The 19,763-nt window shown below is 38.8% G+C and overlaps 1 protein-coding gene across 2 annotated transcripts in view; it reads left to right on the top strand.

Annotated features, from left to right (window-relative positions):
• The first annotated feature begins 563 nt into the window (after positions 1 to 563).
• The window catches only part of DENND4C (DENN domain containing 4C), a 127,140-nt gene continuing 107,940 nt past the window's right edge, over positions 564 to 19,763 (top strand). For both annotated transcript variants that reach the window (XM_061200464.1, XM_061200465.1), the window contains exon 1: positions 564 to 941. The gene's annotated coding sequence lies outside the window, so the exon portion shown is untranslated. The remainder of the gene's footprint in view (positions 942 to 19,763) is intronic.

The following is a 19,763-nucleotide window of genomic DNA, read 5'->3' on the forward strand; positions in this document are numbered from 1 at the left end:
GCAGCCAGGAAGGACTTAGGGAAGCCCCAGTCGGCGGGTCTCTCTACTGCCTGGGAGGCCCCCTGTCATACGTGGGAATTCCAACTCCCATCCTGGGAAGGAAACTTCTCATCCAGAGACCTGCATCTCTCTCAGCACTGTCCTCAGTGACTTTGAGGGACTTGGAGTCCCTTTCCTCGCCTTTGAAAAACCGGAAAAGATCAGCCGCCACCTGCTTGAGGCCAAGGCAATAAAGCCGCACCACAGGCGAGTCTGAGCGCCGCAGGAAGGGGTGCAAAGTAGTGCCTTGAGCCCTTTCTCCCTGGCTCTGTTTCTGCTCGGGACCCGCCGCGCGGAGGCGGAGGCGGGGCTCACGGGCTGTCGGCACTGGCACCCCCGCGCCCTGAGGGTGTCGCGGCGGGGTGCGGGGGGGAGGGGAGCAGTGGCCGTGCGGCCTCGGCCCTCCCCGGGGGCGGGGCTCGAGCGCTGCCCCGCCCCTGCGTCCTCCCTTCCCCACCCCTCCCCCACGCCTTTTTCCACCGCCCCCGCAGTAGGAAAGGGAGCGGGAGGGGGGAAGGAAAGTGCTGTTCTGTGGAAAGGGGCGGAAGGAGAGGGAGGAAAAAAAGAAAAAGGGAACAGAAACATGGCCGTCAGCTGTCGGGGCAGTAGTGCAGCACGCAGCTCCTAGGCAACCCGCCGCCCGCACTACCGGCCTCCGGTGAGCCGAGGCGCCGGCGCGAGCTCGCGCTCCCGGCTGTTACCCCTCGTTGCAAGCGGCGCCCCTCGAGACCCAGCCCGGGAGGCGGCGCAGGCGCAGAGCGGTCGGTGGTGGCGGCAGTGGCGGCGGCGGCCGCCAGAGCAAGTCCCCTGCCCTGCCGAGGGCGCCCAGGCCCGAAGCCGGCGCTTTCATGCCCCAGGAAGGGGCTGTGCCCGGGTGGCGCTGAAGGAGGAGCGGGCGGCAGGTGAGTCTGCGGCGGAGGGCCTTTCGCGGAGGAACCCTGCGCCGCCCGTCAGCCAGCCCCGCGCTCCCGGGCCGGGTGGGCGCTGGGCAGGTAGCAGCTTGGAGGGCTGAGTTCCGAGGGCCGGCGTGCAGGGGTCGCCGAGGAGGCGTGGAATGGCCTGGGCTGGCATTCTCGGCCTAGTTTCTCTGCGGTTGCCGGGGGCGGGGAGTCCCCGGAGCCTACGGGGTGTGATGGGGGAGAGGCCGCTCCGGGAAGGGCCTCCCCGTGCCGCTGCCCCGGCTGCGGAGAGCCACTGCGGTGGAAGGAAGCGCGAGGGGTCTGGGCCTTCGCGACCGCCGAGGAGACTGCCGCCTGGGTGGGGGGGCAAGGGGCGGGGACCGGAGTACCCGAGGGGGTTGGGGGCCAGGGCGGGGAGAGAACTGGGGACCTGGGCAGGTGTCACAGGTGAATTGAGGACATTTCCTCCTCCGCCTTGCCGTGGCGGATCCTTAGGGCTTCTTTGTTGGCGATGACTTTTAGGAAGGCAGGTTTCATTCAACTCCGAGTGACTAAACCAAAAAACCAACTAATGAGCCCCTACTGCTGACTCCAGTAAAGAGCTGTAACTTTTCTGCATTGAGGATGCTGTCATCTGTTCCCCCCTCCTTTTTTTTTTCTGCTTCACATACCTTTTCCTTCTCGAAGATCGTACCTCATCAGAATAAATACGAAATGATCCACTTTTTAAATTGTACCCCCCCCCCTTCCTATTACCTGTTTGTTTCACACGGGAAAATTTAGGGCAGTTACCGAAGTTACTTGTGCAAATGCGAGGGAAAGAGTCATCTCCAGTAATGAACCCTAAGCTGTCTGTGTGTTTTTGCTTCAGAGAAATTGTCAAGCATTGTAGTCTAGGTAATTGATTTACTGAACCTGCTTAATTGTGTGCAAACTCGTGTTAAGATGTTCTCCCTAGACCCTAATTTACCGTAGGAGTAGGTTTTCCCTTCCGGTCTCAGTTTAGAAGGTGAAGGATGTAGTAAGGAGAGAATGTTAGTGCTAAGGAGGTAAGTTTTCAATAATTATTTGATTTGAGGTGATCGTGTGTATTAAGCTATCTGAAATGCAGAGAACTGTCGGATTTTCTGTGTACACGTGATAAGAGAAATACTGGTTGTAAAAGGAAAACTTCATCTCTGAGCATTGAAGGATACCTGTTCTTTATCAACGTTACCATGAAAAAAAAAAAACTTCTCTATTTTATTTTTTGCCCTGTTCTTTGTATTCCTGTTAAAAATTTGATAAACTGCCTTCTTGGTGTGAGACTGGAACTCAGAAATGAACTTAGATTTGTACTCATGAGGTTAATCTGCCTCTCACACAGACTTGCTTTGACTCGTTTTCTAGTAATGGCAAACTCAATCCACACTTTCCCCTCATTGGTATCTCCTGTGGCCATTTTGCTAAATAGTTGATTGGGATTAGGGGTCTATCTTTTGTATTACTGATTTTACTGAACTGATGATATTGGTATCTCCTGTGGCCATTTTGCTAAATAGTTGATTGGGATTAGGGGTCTATCTTTTGTATTACTGATTTTACTGAACTGATGATGATATGGCAGTTGACTTTGGTCATAGTACCTCACTTAGTGTACTACTGTTTAGACTTGCTAATTTGGATAATGGAAAAGGTATGATGTTAGAAATTTTGAAGTTGTGTATTGGAGTCATTTACTCTTGTGTAATTTGTAAATGAGCGCGTTCTGTTGTTGAGAGTAAATATAGTATTTTGTAGTATAAACTCGAGCTTTCAGCTGGAGAAATTGGCAGTAGAGTTGGTGTGTGGAGACTGTTCTTAAAAGGCAAATGTTTTAAATTACAAGGAACTGCAGTGGTGTGTAAGCTGTAACAATTCATGGTGCCAGATTTGGAAGGTTATTTGGCTGAGGCGCTGCCTATAAAGAAACATGTTAAGTATCTGCAATAAAAGCTAATTTGTAGCTATAGACAAGGGATTTTGCATGATAAATAATAACCCAAGGAGGAACCTTTGCTCTTCTATATCTCGCGTTGAGACCAAAACATCTCATATTTTCATTGGAGTTTCCTGCCAAGACAAATATTGATTTTGCACTGGTTTTGCTTCTCAGTTTGAAAGTTAGGTTTCAGTCTTATCCTTGCAACTTAAGTACAGGTTGTAAAGTAAAAAAGCTGCTGAGTCAGAGGCAGGTTGTTTCATTTGGTCTTTTTTTTTTTTTTTTTAATTTATTCATTTATTTTTGGCTGCGTTGGGTCTTTGTTGCTGCGCGTGGGCTTTCTCTAGTTGTGGCGAATAGGGACTACTCTTCGTTGCAGTGTGTGGGCTTCTCATTACGGTGGTTTCTCTTCTTGAGGAGCACGGGCTCTAGGCGTGCGGGCTTCAGTAGTTGTGGCACGTGGGCTCAGTAGTTGCGGCTCGCGGGCTCTGGAGCGCAGGCTCAGTAGTTGTGGCGCACGGACTTAGTTGCTCGGCGGCATGTGGGATCTTCCCGGACCAGGGCTCGAACCCGTATCCCCTGCATTGGCAGGTGGATTCTTAACCACTGTGCCACCAGGGAAGTCCTCTGTAGTATATTAGTATAGTACTATACTAATCCTGTCTATACTTGTGTATAATTCTGTGGCTAATGTTCATATAATTGTCTTTTTTTTTTTTTTTAAATAATGTGAGTTGGTTTTTTTTGTTTTTTTAAATTATTATTTATTTATTTATTTATTTTTGGCTGTGTTGGGTCTTTGCTTCTGTGCGAGGGCTTTCTCCAGTTGCGGCAGCGGCAAGCGGGGGCCACTCTTCATCGCGGTGCGCGGGCCTCTCACTATCGTGGCCTCTCTTGTTGCGGCGCACAGGTTCCAGACGCGCAGGCTCAGTAGTTGTGGCTCACGGGCCTAGTTGCTCCGCGGCATGTGGGATCTTCCCAGACCAGGGCTCGAACCCGTGTCCCCTGCATCGGCAGGCAGATTCTCAACCACTGCGCCACCAAGGAAGCCCCATATAATTGTCTTTTTAAACATAATATTGTGCTACATATTGCTATATTTTATCGTTTTGTAGTAGTCCAAAGTTGTACTGTCACAGTTTATTTAGCCATTATTCTTTTATTTTTTTTGAATTTTATTTATTTTTTATACAACAGGTTCTTATTAGTTATCTATTTTATACATATTAGTGTATACATGTCAATCTCAATCTCCCAGTTCATCCCACACCCCCTCCCCCTCACTTTCCCCCCTTGGTGTCCATACGTTTGTTCTCTATTCTGTCTTTTAATATTTTAGTAATTCCACTTTTTCAATCTTAATGCTATAATGAAATCTTTTTGCTAGTATGATAGTCCAAGCCAAATTAAACTTTTGAAAATGTAAACATTCTTTGAACTACTTCCTTTGCAGTGGATCATGAGGGCTCCTATAATATGGTATTTGATTGAGAGCTGAAAGCAAGGTGAAAACTGTAGATGTGCATTTGTGACTTGAATTCATTGAATAAGGATTAAAATATAAATTTATAATTTTCTGTTATTTGCTACAAGTTTCTGTAATAATTCTATTAATTTTATTTTTCAATATAATAAGTAATATTCTTTTATATATATATATATATATATATATATATTTTTTTTTTTTTTGCCACGACCTATCTTAGTTCCCTGACCAGGGATTGAACCTGCAGCCCCTGCATTGGAAGTGGAGTCTTAACCACTGGACCAACAGGGAAGTCCCTAAAATTTTTAATTCTTATCGTAATATTGTGGGGCATAAATATTTCTAAGAGGACCTCATTTTCAACCAAATTTAATATTTACAAATCTAGATTTATAATTATTTGACTTATGGAAGAGTCATTTTATAGGATTTTTAAAATCTTTGAAATATTTTAAAGGATTCCTTGAATCTAGTTTGTCATTGTGTATGCTTACTTTAGGGATGCTTAGATCCTAAAAGCATAAATGTTAGGAGTCTCTCTTTTTTAATTATGGAAAAAAGCCTTTGTTAAATAGGTACTGTGCTATCTGCTAGGGATAAAAAGATGAATAACATACAGTCTGTATATTAAAGTCTAGTAGGATAAGCATCATAGTCTTGTAGGTAAGCATCATAACTACCACATCATGACAAATCTAGAATAGAGCAAATGATGCTATAGGAGCAGAGAGAAATACCTAAGTGCGTTTGGTGTGTATTAGAGGTGGTTTACAGAGGAGACATTTGATTTAAAACTCAAAGATGTGAAAAGGCACAAAGTAATGAAAGCATGTGGTGGGTTTTATTAAGATGCAAGTAACTTAGTGTGGGGCCACAGGTAGTTTTGGAGGGAAGTGGGGCGTAAGCTGGAGGGGTAAGTAGCGGCTGTGTCATGAAGGATCTTAAAAGTCAGAAGGGAAATTAAGACTATACATTGTAGGGAACAGGGAGCCATTTAATAATTTTAAGCAGTTAAATATCTTTGGCTCAGTTGTGAAGGATGGATTTGGGAGAGCAGCTTGAGTGAGGCTGCAGGTTCATCAGCTAGAAGGTCTTGTAGGCATCTAGATGAGAATTGAGAACAGCAGTGGTAGGGATGGAAAAAAGTGGATAGAATAGAGAACTATACAGACGTTTTCCTCTGGTTGAAAAGCCCTATCTCTGTAGTCTTATCTTCTCCTTGCCTACTGTGCACCTGTCACACTGGCCTACTTTTAGATTCCTTCTCTTAGAGCCTTTACATGTACTCTTCCATTTACCTGTTACTTTTCTGAGCGGTCTTTCCTCATCACACTGTCTAGTTAGCGAGATCAGGTATTATCATAGCACCTTGTTATTTTATTCTGTAGAGTTTAATTTTTCTTCCCTCCCTTCCTTCCCTCCCTCTGTCTCTTCCTTTCTTCATATTAGTCCCCCTTACTGGTTTGGAGGTTATGTGAGATCTGATTCCTTTTTATTTATTTATTTATTTATTTATTAACCGCGGGTTGGTTTCTGGTCTCTCTCTGTTCCGTTGGTCTAAATGTCTGTCTTTATTACCAATACTGTATTGTCTTCATTACTGTTTCTTTATAGCAAGCCTTGCAATCAGGTAGTGTTTGTCCTTTACCATTGTCTTTTTATCAGATTTGTTTTGGTTATTTTCTATCCTTAGCATTTTCTTATAAATTGTAGAATAAGAGTGTCAGTTTCTACAAAAAGCCTGATGGGGAGAATTGGCATCTCAATAATAGTGAGTCTTCTGATACTTTAACATGGCATATCTCTTCTTTGTTTAAATATCTTTAGGGTTTTTTTTGCAGTGTTTTGTAATTTTCATTTTATAGGTATTGCTCATATTTTGTTCAATTGATCCCCCAAGTATTTCATGTTTTTTGATGCTAGCTATTGTCAATGATACTGTATTTTAAATTTTCTTTTTCAAATTTGTTTCTTGATAGTATATAAAAATGCAATACAAAGTTGACCTTGTATTCTATCTTACTGCATTCACTTTTCAGTTCTGGTAGCTTTTATGTGGATTCTTTAGGATTTTCTTAATACATAATCATCATGTCTACAGAGAAAGCCAGTTTTGCTTCTTCATTTCCAATCAGTATTCCTTTAGTTTTTTCTTGCCATGTTGCACTAGCTAGATTAGTGCTCTTCACTAGAAATAATGTAAGCCACATGTGTAATTTTAAGTTTTCTAGTAGCTCCACACTAAGAAGTAACAAAAACTGTCATTAAATTTCATACCTTTAATACATTTTTTATTCTACTACGTCCAAAATATTAACATGTGTAGTAGTTTCTCTAGGGTAGCCATAACAAATAACCACAAACCATGTGGTTCAATTAACAAATTTATTCTCTCACAGTTCTGGAAACTATAAGTCTAAAATCAAGGTGTCCCCTCTGAAGGCTCAGGAAAGAGTCCTTCCTTGCCTCTTCCTACTTGTGGTGGTTATTGGCAATTCATATATATAGGACTGTTTGCATTTTCTGTTTCTTCTTATGTCAGTTTTGGAAATTTGTGTCTTAAAAAAAATGTCCATTTCGTCTACGTTGAAAATGGAATGGAAGCGTTTATAATATTTCCTTGTTATTTTTTAAATGTCTAAAGGATTTGTAATGATGTACTTTCTTTCATTACTCATTGGTAATTTCTGCCTCCTGTTTTTTTCTTGATTTAGAGGCATGGATTTCTATTGCTTGTCCATTTTCAATTTTACTGATTTCTCTTCTTTTAATTTTTTCCTCTACTTACTCTTGGTTTAATTTGCTTTTCTTTTTCTAACATCTCAAGGTGGACACTTAGATTACTGATTGAAAAGCTTTCCTCTTTTCTAATATAAGTAATAAAATAATAAAATTTAGAAGAATTCCCTTCTAAACATTGCTTTAGCTGCATCTCACAAATTGATTTCTGTTATTTTCATTTAGTTCAAAATATTTTCTAATTTCTCTTACAGTTTCTTTTTTGATTAATGGATTATTTAGAAGAGTGTTGTTTAGTTTTGAAATATTGGGGAAATTTTATAAGATATCTTTCTCTTATTCCAAATTTAATTCCATGTTAAGTATGTTTAATAGTCTTTTATAGTAAGTCCCCTACATACAAATGAGTTCTGTTCCAAGAGCACGTTCATAAGTCCAGTTTGTAAGTCAAACAAAGTTAGCCTAGGCACCCAACTAACACAATCAGCTATATAGTACTATATACTATAATCGGCTTATAATACTTTTCACACAAATAATACATAAAAAACAAACACAATAAATAAAGAAAACATTTTTAATTTTACAGTACAGTACCTTGAAAAGTACAGTAGTACAGTACAACAGCTGGCTTACAGGGGCTGGCCTCAAGTGAACAGGCAAGAAGAGTTACTGACTGGAGGAGGGAGAGGAGGTGGGAGATGGTAGAGCTGAAGGATCGTCAGCAATAGGGGACGGAGGGCAGACTGCAATTTCATTCATGCCTGACGTTGATGGCACAGGTTCCGGTTCCTTGCTGGATTCAGTACTATCTACCCTCTTGAGAAAACATTCCAGTGATGTCTGGGTAGTAGCTCTTTTTTTCTGTCATAGATGACACGGTAGCACTGGACTGCATTCTGAACAGCTGCTGCAACCTTCGTGTAGCATTCTGTGTTTGAGTCCTGTGCCTCAAAAACTAACAGTGCCTCCTCAAATAAAGAAAATCCCCTTGCCATTTCCTGTGTCGTCAGTCTCTTCAGTTCTTCAGTTACTTTTTCTTCCTCTTGTCTCTCTTCGTCCTTTCTCTGGGCCTCCAATTCCATCAGGTCTTCATTAGTAAGCTCCTCATGTTGCACAGCAACAGTACTGTACAGTAAAGTACACAAAAGCACAACCACTTGTAGAGGATGTAGGCACATGACAATGTATGCCAGACACTTGAAATAATTTACGTGATTGGACGTGTAAACACACGTTCGTGTCTTTGAAAGTTCGAAACCTGAAAGTTTGTATGTATAGGGGACTTACTGTAAATTTATCCAGGCTTGTTTTATGGGCCAGCATATGGTTTATCTTGGTGAATGTTCTGTGTGTAGTTGAAGAGATTGTGGATTTTTGCTGTTGTTGGATGGAGTGTTCTATCAATACTAATTATGTCAAGTTAGTTGATAGTGTTTTTCAAATTTTATGTATCCTTACTGATTTTCTGCATACCTGTTTTATGAATTACTGAATGAGGAGTGTTGAATTCTCTTTAATTATGGATCTGTTTATTTCTCCTTTAACTTGTCAGTTTTTGCATATATAATGCTCTCTTGTTAGATGTGTACATGTTTAGGATTATGTCTTGATGATTTAACTTTTATTGTTATTATGAAATGTTTCTCGTTATCCCTGCTCCGAAGTCTACCTGTTATTAATATGGCCACTCTAGCTTTTTTATGATTAAAATGTACATAACATATATTTTTGCATCCTTGTACCTTTTCAAAAATACTTTATTTTTTAGAACAATTTTAGATTTACAGAAAAATTGAGAATATAGTACAGAGAGTTCTCTATACCCCAGACCCAGGTTCTTAACATCTTATATTAGTATGGTATGTTTGTTACAATTAATGAACCAATATTGATACGTTATTATTAACTAAAGTCTGTAGTTTATTAAGATTTCCTTAGTTTTTAGCTAATGTCCTTTTTCTGTTCCAGGATCCCATCCAGATACCACTTCATTACATTTAGTTGTTGTGTCTCCATAGACTACTTTTGGGTGTAACAGTTTCTTAGATTATCCTTGTTCTTGATCACCATGACACTTTTGAGGAGAACTGGTCAGGCATTTTGCAGGATTTCCCTTTATTGGAATTCTTCCGTTTTTTTTTTTTTTAAGGTTAGATTGTGAGGAAGATTGCAGAGATAAAGTGCCATTTTCGTTACATCATCTCAGGGGTACATACTGTCAACATGACTTGTGATTTTGATGTTGGTTATGATTACCTGGCTGAGGTAGTGTTTATCATGTTCTTCACCATAAAGTTACTCTCCTCCCCCTTTCCATTCTGTACTCTTTGGAAAGAAGTCACTAAGCTTATCCCACACTTAAGGAGTAGGGGATTACACACTCCTTGAGGACAGAGTATCCGCTTAAGTTATTTAGAATTCCTTTGCTTGGGAGAGTTGTCTCTTTTCCTTCATTTATTAATTTATTCATATCATTAATTTATATCAGCATGGACTTACAGATATTTATTTTATGCTTTGGGTTATAATCCAGTACTACTTTATTTGTTCAAATTGTTCCAGCCTTGGCTATTGGGAGCTCTTTTAGTTGGCTCCTATGCTCCTTTGACATACACCCATAAATGTGGGCTTGTTGTTGTTCTTGTTTGTTTGCATGTTTGTTAATTCTGGCACTAAAAAAATGCTCCAGGCTCATTTTGGGTTTTTTTGTTTTTATTGTTTTTTTCACTTTGTTTTTAAAATTTTTTTCTCAATTTTTAAAAATTGAAGTATAGTTGATTTGCAATGTTGTGTTAGTTTCCGGTGTACAGCAAAGTGATTGTGTGTGTGTGTGTCTGTGTGTGTGTATATATATATATATTTCAGATTCTTTTCCCTTATAGGTTATTAAAAATATTAAGTGTAGTTCCCTGTGCTATATGGTAGGTCCTTGTTGGTTATCTATTTTATATATAGTAGTGTGTATATGTTAATCCCAAACTCCTAATTTGTCCCTACCCCCCCCTTTCCCCTTTGGTAACCATAAGTTTGTTTTCTATGTCTGTGCAGGCTCATTTTGTATAAAGGTTTCCCCTGCTATATGAAAGTACTAGAGTGTTCCTATGAAACCTTTCCTAAGCCAGAATGGTGTAAAGTGAAGAAACAGTTCCTTTAGGACACATCTTGTTAACGGATGCACAAAATAAATCAAGGTGAAGCACAGATGCTTACACAGTTCAAAGCTATTTCGTCAGCTTGATGCTGAGATGCGGAGTGTAGTTCCTGGGGAGGGAGCTTGGTGGTGCCATTCTCCTCTCTCTGCTTGGGGTGCACACTGCCTTTATAACTGCTTGCTGCAAAACAAATGCTGACTGAGTAATATTCCATTGCATATATGGGGATATATGTGTATGTATAGCTGATTCACTTTGTTATAAAGCAGAAACTAACACACCATTGTAAAGCAATTATACTCCAATAAAGATGTTAAAAAAAATAAACAAAACAAACACTGAATGTTATTTTTGCTTTTCACCTCTTTCCATAAAAGTGTAATTTTTTTTCAGATTTCTTTTGGATTAGCAAAAATAGGTGCTTATGTAGGTCTTTTGTAAAAGTGAAGTGGCATATAGTGAACTTTTGAAAAGCAAAGGATACCTGTATTTCCTGTCCCAGCCCTGTAATCAGTCATTTCTTCAAGAAGCCTTGGTTCCTCTTGTTGGAGGATGGTGTTAGAAAGCAAGATCTACATGCTCGGTGTGCTGATTGCTACTGGATGTTGTTGCTTCTATGTTTTCTTAGTTGATTGATCAAGGAAATATACTTGTGTATAGTAACCCATTGTATACCTATATCTATAACTCTTCCTATATGTCACCATCTGTATTTATATTAAACTAAATATGAATTCATAGTGAGCTCCAACTTTAATCCATTACTACATGGATACTCCTCCCCTTGCTTATCTGTAAATACCTGCTCTGACAATGAGAAACCTGGCTCCCACCATGTGTCATCCATTTATGTAATTGTTCAGTTCCAGTATACATGTATAGCAGTATCAGAACTGTTAACTCATACCCCTGTGTGAAACAGTTTTATCAGCTAGAGTGCCTATTTGCAGTTCCTGTTGCTTTTAGTTTTAAAGACTCTACTCATTTCTAAAGTTACTTTGGCCAGCATCTCGCCACCCCTCCATCCCAACCCCTTCAGTGAGGTTGTTTTCAAACATTTGTAGTAGTTATGTTCTCTCGACCTACTCCACATTCCTTCAGGGGATCCCATGACCTCCTCAATGGTTTTGATAAATTTGCATACATTAAAGCTCACTCTCTGTGTTGTGAATTTTGACAAATGTGTAATGTCATGTATCTACCATTACATTATCATATTGAATAGTTTTATATCTGTAAAAGTTTCCACACTTCAGTTCTTCAGCCCTCTCTGCCAAACCCCAAAACCCTGGAAACCACTGATCTCTTTTTACTGTTTCTGTAGTTTTTGCCTTTTCTAGAATGTCATGTAAAAGGAATCATATTAGCCTTTTCAGACTGCCTTCTTTCACTTTGCAATATGCCTTTAAGGTTCCTCCAAGTCTTTTTGTGGCTTGATAGCTCATTTATCACTGAATGTATCAGGTTTTTGTTTTTGTTTTATCCGTTCACCTATTGAAGGACATTTTCTTTGCTTCCAGTTTTTGGTGATTATGAATAAAGCTTCTGTAAACATTGTAGGTAGGTTTTGTATGGACATAAATTTTCAAATCAGTTGGGTAAATACCTAGGTGTGTGATTGCTGAATCATACAGTAAGCTTATGTTTAGCTTTGTAAGAAACTGTCAAACTGTCTTTCAAAGTGGCTGTTCCATTTTGCATTCCCATCAGCAATGAATGAAAGGTTCTGTTCCACATCTTCATCAGCATTTGGTATTGTCAGTTTAAGAAATTTTTTAGCCATTCTAATAAGTCTGTATTGCCATCTCATTATTTCAGTTTGCATTTCTCTAGTGACTAATGATGTTGAGCATTTTTTCATATACATGTTAGCCATATGTGTATATTCTTTGGTGAAGTATATGTTCAGATCTTTTGCCCATTTCTTAATTGGGTTGTCTGTTTTCTTACTGTTTAGTTCTATGTGTTTTTGGTGTATTTTGGATACCAGCTCTTTATCAGATATGTTTTTTGCAAATATTTTATCACATTCTGTGGCTTGTCTTTTCATTCTCTTAACAGTGTCTTTAACAGAGCAGAAGTTTTTAGTAAAGTCTACTTTGTCAGTTTTTTTTCGTGGATTGTGCTTTTGGTGTTGTATCTAAAAATTCATCGCCAAACCCAAGATCACATATAGATTTTTCTCCTGTGTTTTCTTCTAGAAGTTTTATAGTATTGTATTTTATATTTAGGTCTGTGATTCATTTTGAATTATTTTTTGTAGAAAGTGTAAGGTCTCAGTCTCTTTTTTGCATATGGGCATCTAATTTTCCCACTACTACTTGTTGAGGCTATCTTTTCTCCATTGAATTGTCTTTGCTCCTTTGTCAAAAGTCAGTCATTCTTTTACTTTTAATGCATTTGTGTCTTTATATTTAAAACTTGTTTCCTGTAGATGGCTTAGAATTGAGTCTTTCTTTTTTATAACCCAGTCTAATAGTTTCTGTCTTTATTTAGGAGTGGTTAGACCACTTGACAATTTGCTTTTTAAAATCAGCTTAATTGAGATATAATTTATACACCATAAAATTCACCCATTTAAAGGGTTCAATTCAGTGGTTCTTAGAATATTTACAGAGTTTTACAGCCATTGGCATAATCTAATTTAGAGCATTTTCATCATGCCAGAGGGAAATCTTATGTCCATTCATAGTCACTATCCAATCCCCCTCTCTCCCACCCCAGCCCTAGGCAACCACTAATCTATTTTTTGTTTCTATAGATTTGCCTATTCTGGACATTTCATTTAAATGAAATCATATAGTATGTGATCTTTTGTGAATGGCTTCATTCATGTAGGATAATGTTTTTGAGGTTCACTCATGTTGTATGTATCAGTATTTCATTCCTTTTTAAAAAAATTGTGGGGCTTCCCTGGTGGCGCAGTGGTTGAGAATCCGCCTGCCAATGCAGGGGACACGGGTTCGAGCCCTGGTCTGGGAGGATCCCACATGCCGCGGAGCAACTGGGCCTGTGAGCCACAATTACTGAGCCTGCGTGTCTGGAGCCTGTGCTCCGCAACAAGAGAGGCCGTGATAGTGAGAAGCCCGCGCACCGTGATGAAGAGTGGACCCCGCTTGCCACAACTAGAGAAAGCCCTCGCACAGAAACGAAGACCCAACACAGCCATAAATAAATAAATAAATAAATAAATTCAAAAAAAAATTATGGCAAAACTCACATAATATAAAATTCACAATGTTAACAACTTGAAAATATACAGTTCAGTGGCATTTAGTACGTTCTCAATGTTACGCAACTGTCATCACTATCTAGTTCCAGAATGTTTTTATCACCTGAAAGGAAATCTTTATCCCTTTAATCAGTCACTCCCCATTCCCCTTCCCCCATCCTTCCCCCTCCTGACAACCACTAGTTTGCTTGCTTTCTCTGTAGACTTGCCTATTCTGGATATTTACTGTAGATGGAATAGTACAATGTTTGACTTTTGTGTCTGGCTTCTTTCACTTAGCATAATGCTTTCTAGATTCATCCACGTCACAGCATGTATCAGTAGTACTTCATTCCTTGTTATGGCTGAATAGTACTCCATTGCATGGAAATTCCACATCATGAGTTGATGGACATTTGGGTTGTTTCTACATTTTGGCTATTTTGAGTAGTGTTGCTATGAATATTGTATCCAAGTTTTTATATGGACAGTTTTTTTTCAGGTTTATTTGTATTTTTTAAAATTGAGGTATAGATGATGTACAATATAAGTTTCAGGTGTACAGTGCAGTGATTCACAATTTTTAAAAGTTATACTCCATTTATAGTTATAAAATACAGGCCGTGTTCCCTGTGCCGTACAGTATATCCTTGTAGCTTATTTATTTTACACATAGTAGCTTGTACCTTTTGATCCCCAGCCCCTATCTTGCCCCTACCCCCTTCCTTCTCCCCAGTGGTAACCACTAGTTTGTTCTCTACCTCTGTGAGTCTGTTTCTTTTTTGTTATATTCACTAGTTTATTTTATTTTTTAGATTTCACATATAATGCCATACAGTATTTGTCTTTCTCTGTCTGACTTGTTTCAGTAAGCATAATGCCCTCCAGGTCTATCCACGTTGCTGCAAATGGCAAAATTTCATTCTTTTTTATGGCTGCGTAGTATTCCACTGTGTGTGTAACCCCCGCCCCTGCCACACACCACATGTCTCCTTTATCTGTTCATCTGTTGATGGGCACTTAGGTCGCTTCCATATTTTGGCTATCATAAATAATGCTGCTGTGAACATTGGGGTGCATGTATCTTTTTGAATTCGTGTTTTCTTTTTTTTTTTTCAAATATATGCCCAGCAGTGGAATTGCTGGGTCATATGGTAGTTGTATTTTAGTTTTTTGAGGAACCTCCATAGTGTTTTCCACAGTGGTGGCACCAGTTTACATTCCCACCAACAGTGTGCGAGGGTTGCCTTTTCTCCACACCCTCGCCAACATTTGTTATTTGTTATTTGTTATTTGTTATCTTTTTGATAATAGCCATTCTGACCAATGTAAGGTGATATCTCATTGTGGTTTTGATTTGCATTTCCGTGAGGTGAGCAATGTTGAGCATCTTTTCAAGTACCATGGACATATATATTCATTTGTCTTGTTAGACTACTTAAATTTAGTGAAATTATTGGTATGGTTGGGTTTGTGTGTATTATTTTTCTATCTTTTTTTTTTTATCATTGAAGAAAAGTCACTTTATTTGAGCTAAGAAAAGGGCATTTGACCACTTATATTTACCAAAGAGAGAGTTCAGTACGACTCCATCATGAACTTTGTTCTGCTAATGGGAGCAGGATAGGTATCACTGCTTGAGACAACTATGTTTTCTTAAGGTTTTTTATTTTTTATTTTTATACAGCAGGTTCTTATTAGTCATCAGTTTTATACACATCAGTGTATACATTGTCAATTCCAATTGCCCAATTCATCACACCACCACCCCCACACCCCCCGCCGCTTTCCCCCCTTGGTGTCCATATGTTTGTTCTCTATATCTGTGTCTCAATTTCTGCTCTGAAAACTGGTTCATCTGTACCATTTTTCTAGGTTCCACATATATGCGTTAATATACACTATTTGTTTTTCTCTTTCTGACTTACTTCACTCTGTATGACAGACTCTAACTCCATCCACCTCATTACAAACACCTCCATTTCATTTCTTTTTATGGCTGAGTAATATTCCATTGTATATATGTGCCACATCTTCTTTATCCATTCATCCGATGATGGACACCTAGGTTGCTTCCATGTCCTGGCTATTGTAAACAGAGCTGCAATGAATATTTTGGTACATGACTCTTTCTGAATTATGGTTTTCTCAGGGTATATGCCCAGTAGTGGGATTGCTGGATCATATGGTAATACTATTTTTAGTTTTTTAAGGAACCTCCATACTGTTCTCCATAGTGGCTGTATTAGTTTACATTCCCACCAACAGAGCAAGAGGGTTCCCTTTTCTCCACACCCTCTCCAGCATTTGTTGTTTGTAGATTTTCTGATGAAGCCTATTCTAACTGGTGTGAGATGATACCTCATTGTAGTTTTGATTTGCATTTCTCTAATAATTAGTGATGTTGAGCAGCTTTTCTTGTGCTTCTTGGCCATCTGTATATCTTCTTTGGAGAAATGTCTGTTTAGGTCTTCTGCCCATTTTTGGATTGGGTTGTTTGTTTTTTTAATATTGAGCTGCATGAGCTGTTTATATATTTTGGAGATTAATCCTTTGTCCGTTGATTCGTTTGCAAATGTTTTCTCCCATTCTGAGGGCTCTCTTTTCGTCTTGTTTATGGTTTCCTTTGCTGTGCAAAAGCTTTGAAGTTTCATTAGGTCCCATTTGTTTATTTTTATTTCCATTACTGTAGGAGGTGGATCAAAAAAGATCTTGCTGTGATTTATGTCAAAGAGTGTTCTTCATATGTTTTCCTCTAAGAGTTTTATAGTGCCTGGTGTTACATTTAGGTCTCTAATCCATTTTGAGTTTATTTTTGTGTATGGTGTTAGGGAGTGTTCTAATTTCATTCTTTTACATGTAGCTGTCCAGTTTTCCCTGCACCACTTATTGAAGAGACTGTCTTTTCTCCATTGTATAACCTTGCCTCCTTTGTCATAGATTAGTTGACCATAGGTGTGTGGGTTTACCTCTGCGCTTTCTATCTTGTTCCATTGATCTGTGTTTCTGTTTTTGTGCCACTACCATATTGTCTTGATTACTGTAGCTTTGTAGTATAGTCTGAAGTCAGGGAGTCTAATTCCTCCAGCTCCGTTTTTTTCCCTCAAGACTGCTTTGGCTATTCGGGGTCTTTTGTGTCTCCATACAAATTTTAAGATTTTTTGTTCTAGTTCTGTAAATAATGCCATTGGTAATTTGATAGGGATTGCATTGAATCTGTAGATTGCTTTGGGTAGTATAGTCATTTTCAGAATATTGATTCTTCCAATTCAAGAACATGGTATATCTCTCTATCTGTTGGTATCATCTTTAATTTCTTTCATCAGTATCTTATAGTTTTCTGCATACAGGTCTTTTATCTCCCTGGGTAGGTTTATTCCTAGGTATTTTATTCTTTTTGTTGCAGTGGTAAATGGGAGTGTTTCCTTAATTTCTCTTTCAGATATTTCATCATTAGTATATAGGAATGCAAGAGATTTCTGTGCATTAATTTTGTATCCTGCAACATCACCAGATTCATTGATTAGCTCTAGTAGTTTTCTGGTGGCATCTTTAGGATTCTCTATGTATAGTATCATGTCATCTGCAAACAGTGACAGTTTTACTTTTTCTTTTCCAATTTGTATTCCTTTTATTTCTTTTTCTTCTCTGATTGCCGAGGCTAGGACTTCCAAAACTATGTTGAATAATAGTGGTGAGAGTGGACATCCTTCTCTTGTTCCTGATCTTAGAGGAAATGCTTTCAGTTTTTCACCATTGAGAATGATGTTTGCTGTGGGTTTGTCATATATGGCCTTTATTATGTTGACGTAGGTTCCCTGTCTGCCCATTTTCTGGAGAGTTTTTATCATAAATGGGTGTTGAATTTTGTCAAAAGCTTTTTCTGCATCTATTGAGATGATCATATGGTTTTTATTCTTCCATTTGTTAATATGGTGTATCACAGTGATTGATTTGCATATATTGAAGTATCCTTGCATCCCTGGGATAAATCCCACTTGATCATGGTGTATGATCCTTTTAATGTGTTGTTGGATTCTGTTTGCTAGTATTTTGTTGAGGATTTTTGCATCTATATTCATCAGTGATATTGGTCTGTAATTTTCTTTTTTTGTAGTATCTTTGTCTGGTTTTGGTATCAGGGTGATGGTGGACTCATAGAATGAGTTTGGGAGTGTTTCTTCCTCCGCAATTGTTTGGAAGAGTTTGAGAAGGATGGGTGTTAGCTCTTCTCTAAATGTTTGATAGAACTCACCTGTGAAGCCATCTGGTCCTGGACCTTTGTTTGTTGGAAGATTTTTAATCACAGTTTCAATTTCATGAGTTGTGATTGGTCTGTTCATATTTTCTATTTCTGACTGGTTCAGTCTTGGAAGGTTATACCTTTCTAAGAATTTGTCCATTTCTTCCAGGTTGTCCATTTTACTGGCATAGAGTTGCTTGTAGTAGTCTCTTAGGATGCTTTGTATTTCTGCGGTGTCTGTTGTAACTTCTCCTTTTTCATTTCTAATTTTATTGATTTGAGTCTTCTCCCTTTTGTTCTTGATGAGTCTGGCTAATGGTTTATCAATTAGGTTTATCTTCTCAAAGAACCAGCTTTTAGTTTTATTGATCTTTGCTATTGTTTTCTTTCTTTCTATTTCATTTACTTCTGCTCTGATCTTTATGATTTCTTTCCTTCTGCTAACTTTGGGTTTTGTTTGTTCTTCTTTCTCTAGTTCCTTTAGGTGTAAGGTTAGATTATTTATTTGAGATTTTTCTTGTTTCTTGAGGTAGGCTTGTATAGCTATAAACTTACCTCTTAGAACTGCTTTTGCTGCATCCCATAGGTTTTGGATTGTTGTGTTTTCATTGTCATTTGTCTTTAGGTATTTTTTGATTTCCTCTTTGATTTCCTCAGTGGTCTCTTGGTTATTTAGTAATGTAGTGTTTAGCCTCCAGGTGTTTGTGTTTTTTACGTTTTTTCCCCTGTAATTCATTTCTAATCTCATAGCATTGTGGTCAGAAAAGATGCTTGATATGATTTCAGTTTTCTTCAATTTACTGAGGCTTGATTTGTGACCCAAGATGTGATCTATCCTGGAGAATGTTCTGTGCGCACTTGAGAAGAAAGTGTAATCTGTTGTTTTTGGATGGAATGTCCTATAAATGTCAATTAAATCTATTTGGTCTATTGTGTCATTTAAAGCTTCTGTTTCCTCATTTATTTTCATTTTGGATGATGTGTCCATTGGTGTAAGTGAGGTGTTAAAGTCCCCCACTATTACTGTGTTACTGTCCATTTCCTCTTTTACAGCTGTTAGCAGTTACCTTATGTATTGAGGTGCTCCTATGATGGGTGCATATATATTTATAATTGTTATATCTTCTTCTTGGATTGATCCCTTGATTATTATGTAGTGTCCTTCCTTGTTTCTTGTAACATTCTTTATTTTAAAGTCTATTTTATCTGATATGAGTATAGCTACTCCAGCTTTCTTTTGATTTCCATTTGCATGGAATATCTTTCTCCATCCCCTCACTTTCAGTCTGTATGTGTCCCTAGGTCTGAAGTGGGTGTCTTGTAGACAGCATATATATGGGTCTTGTTTTTGTATCCATTCAACAAACCTGTGTCTTTTGGTTGGAGCATTTAAACCATTCACGTTTAAGGTAATTATCGATGTGTATGTTCCTATGACCATTTTCTAAATTGTTTGGGTTTGTTTTTGTAGGTCCTTTTCTTCTCTTGTGTTTCCCACTTAGAGAAGTTCCTTTAGCATTTGTTGTAGAGCTGGTTTGGTGGTGCTGAATTCTCTTAGCTTTTGCTTGTCTGTAAAGCTTTTGATTTCTCCATCAAATCTAAATGAGATCCTTGCCAGGTAGAGTAATCTTGGTTGTAGGTTCTTCCCTTTCATCACTTTAAGTATATCATGCCACTCCCTTCTGGCTTGTAGAGTTTCTGCTGAGAAATCAGCTGTTAACCTTATGGGAGTTGCCTTGTATGTGATTTGTTGTTTTTCCCTTGCTGCTTTCAATAATTTTTCTTTGTCTTTAATTTTTGCCAATTTGATTACTTTGTGTCTCGGCATGTTTCTCCTTGGGTTTATCCTGTATGGGACTCGCTGTGCTTCCTGGACTTGGGTGGCTATTTCCTTTCCCATGTTAGGGAAGTTTTCGACTATAATCTCTTCACATATTTTCTCTGGTCCTTTCTCTCTCTCTTCTCCTTCTGGGACCCCTATAATGCGAATGTTGTTGTGTTTAATGTTGTCCCAGAGGTCTCTTCGGCTGT

Source organism: Eubalaena glacialis, chromosome 9 (assembly GCF_028564815.1).
Source record: "Eubalaena glacialis isolate mEubGla1 chromosome 9, mEubGla1.1.hap2.+ XY, whole genome shotgun sequence".
Classification (NCBI taxonomy): domain Eukaryota; kingdom Metazoa; phylum Chordata; class Mammalia; order Artiodactyla; family Balaenidae; genus Eubalaena; species Eubalaena glacialis.